Raw genomic sequence first — 3,295 nt, 5'->3', positions numbered from 1 at the left:
ACCATTTTCCAACTATATGGGAAATTCTGATCAGTTATGACTAAAAATAGCCCTCCCAAGATGAGAGCACGTACAACATGGAAGGAGGCAGGTAACCCCAGGACCTGTTTAAACAGAGGGACCCCACCTCAATGCTGTCAACGGAATCGGACAGCTGTGAACAGCTAGCTGTGAATGAGTTCCAAGGAGGCTGGAAAAGGAATGATAGCTAGAAATCCCTTGTACATCCCCGCTCTCCTGCTCTAAAGATTTGCCATGCAAAACCTCCCAAAACACTTTCTCTGTCAGGAGTCTCTGGGTCAAACCGTCACATTCCCACCAGTAACAATAAAGGAATTATTTCCTTAACATAGTGGGGAATTGAAGTGTCGCACTGAGTTTATGCTAGGTGAGGTTTCCAAGACTTTGGTAAAATGTAACCACCTACCTGGTTGCAAAACCCTCCTTTCTGGCTACGTTGCATCAAACATTCCGACACACAGTATAAACTGTACCTGCCTACTATACTGTGTATACACCTATGCACTCGTTTGTATTGCCTTAGTCACAGGCCAGGAACCCACTGCACCAGGCTATGTAGAAACACAGAACAAAGGTCTCTGCCCTAAAGAGTATAAAATCCAAGTAGAGCTTACTATTAAACCTGTAATAAACTTACCTATAAACAGGATACTGCATAACTGACATACTCAGTGCAGTATTATCTATCCATCTTCACCTTCAGGCAACCAGACACACCATTTTAAATAAGCAACAACTCCACTGTGTGGCTGCACTTGGATCTAGTGTAACAACCTCCCACTTACTGGATACACAATACAAAGTCTTGTTTAGGGGAGACCTACCTTTAATTGAATTGCATAATATTGATAAGAGAATCAGTGTGATGAATGAGGTACAGTGAAGTATGTAATTTGGTACCATCTTTCTGAGCCTCTGGGAGCTTAGAATTAGTCCATGGGGTTGTGGGGGAGAGGAGAAAGTTTGATAATTAGCAACCATTGCTCCTCTCAACATCACAGACTACGTAACTTCATAATTGTGCCTCATTAGAGAATCATCTGAAGATGGCAGCGGTCTCTGTCGCCTATAGAGGAAGATATAGTGGAAACAAATATGGCTTCTGAAACATGATGTTGAACAGAGACATAATTGTGTCTCGACTAGCTGATTAGAACAGGGCAAGAATATTTGCTCTTCCGGGTATGGATGAGGCTAGCATATTGACAGCTGCTATTGATCACCTTCACTATCAAACAATGAAGTTCACTGGCAGATGTTTCGTTTTCCCTAGACGTGCTTACTTCTCGGCCCTCTGATTCAGTCCAATTTAGTACTAAGCAGATTGTCCCAAGGTATCACATTCTGCTCTTACAGGGAAAGGGTTAATTTTAGTTAGTCTTATCTTTGAAGGAGTTCTCTTCTCCTCCAGCTGATGAAGCTATTTATTTAGGAATATGGTCTGACACCCCAAGGTGAGGAAGCTTCAAGTGCCCTCAGACAAAGCATCTAGCTTAAGCCAGGGTTCAATCCCTCCCTTCATTTTCCTAGCCAGGAAACAAGGTTTAAAAAGCTGCAGAGCATGATCCTTGCCAGTTGTCAATTACAATAAAGACACCTAGAATCAGGGTAAAGATCAATCAGTGAGAGATACATATTTTGCAATTTTACATGAAGTTTCTTCCCTGCTCCTGATTCTGTCAAGGTTTGTTTTTAGGGGGCACTCCCTTCATACATGCCTTTGTTGGCCTTTAAACTCACCAAAATTCTCTTGCAACACTTGAGATTTCAATACAGTAAGAAACAGGGTGCATTTTTCCACCTTTGGGTCACAGATGGAAAGTGATGTGAAAGCAAACGTTCACTTTGTATTCAAGGGCTTACATTATAGCTTCACCAGCCTCTAAGCAGCTTTCCACATCAGTTTTGGTAGGACAATGGATGGAAGTAGAAAGAACAGTTCTCTGCTTTAGTCTACAGTGGATTTGAAGTCACATTACTGTATTTAATTTAAGCTTTTGATTCTGATCCCACTTCTAAGCACCTGTTCTCCATCTCAGTGCTATCTTCTGAAACTATTAACATACCTGAATACAGCATGCAGATGTTCCACTGGGGAAGCATCCAGAACAAACACATATGGATCTTTGCCACATAGTGAGTTGTACAATTCTCTTCTCATAGGGTATGGAGAAAAGCATTGATGTCAATCTCTCTAAAGTTCAGATCACTACGACTCCAGTATTATCCTTCTCTAGTCACTTGGGGTGGAGAGAGATAGTTCAGTGGTTTGAGCATTTGCTTGCTAAACCCAGGGTTGTGAGTTCAGTCCTTGAGGGGGCCACTTAGGGATCTGGGGCAAAAATCAGTACTTGGTCCTGCTAGTGAAGGCAGGGGGCTGGACTCAATGACCTTTCAAGGTCCCTTCCAGTTCTAGGAGATAGGTATATCTCCAATTATTATTTAATATACCTGTAGTATATTAGTTTAGTAGTCCTGCTTTGAGAAGCCTCTAGCCTGACAGCCTTGCAAACAAAACCTAGGATTGAAATTAAACTGGGTTCTTTTCTTACTGTGCATCATGGCCAGTAACAAAACTCTAGAGGTCAGATTAGGCCCTTATAAGTACTTGTGCAATCCTCCACTGCTAGCAGTGGGTTTGCATAACTGAAACTGATTGGGAGTAGGGATGACAGTTCTTCTGGGGGCACCAATGGAAATAAGATTGAAGGCCTCCTTCGACTGGAGTGACTTTACTGACATAACAGGCGTTAGGAGCAAATAAGCCTGCTGCCTTTAAAGTTAGAAGACAGGATTGAATACATCCAGGAAGCAGATCTAGTGAGTAAGATGGAGACATTTTTAGCCATTTTTGCAGCAGAACCATTCGAAGTTGCACTGGAAGCATTCTGTGAAGTGAAAGGGATTTTAGAAAATTAGTAGAAAGCAATTTCACGATACAATGAGTGTAGTCTGTTTTAAACTTCGGCTTGTGCTGTTTTCAGTGTGATATGAGGATGCTGTTCCACATCTTATTTCATAGTATATATTATTCGTATTATTTCTGCACCAGTCATGGACCAGGACCCCATTGTGTAGAAGTGGTACAAACCCAGAACAAAAAGATGGTCCCCAACACAAAGAGTTTACAATACCAATATATCTGAGACAGACAGGTGGATACACAGTCCAGCAGAGAAGTACAAGAAACAATGAGACAAGGTTGGTGCTGTGGCCTCAGCACACCAGCAGCCTGACCATTAAGTCTTTCGTAGGCTTCATGGCAGAGGAGTTT

The sequence above is a fragment of the Gopherus evgoodei genome, chromosome 2 (genome assembly GCF_007399415.2).
Source record: "Gopherus evgoodei ecotype Sinaloan lineage chromosome 2, rGopEvg1_v1.p, whole genome shotgun sequence".
Classification (NCBI taxonomy): Eukaryota; Metazoa; Chordata; order Testudines; family Testudinidae; genus Gopherus; species Gopherus evgoodei.
The sequence above is the reverse complement of the archived record's forward strand: the minus strand, read 5'-3'. Positions refer to the sequence as shown.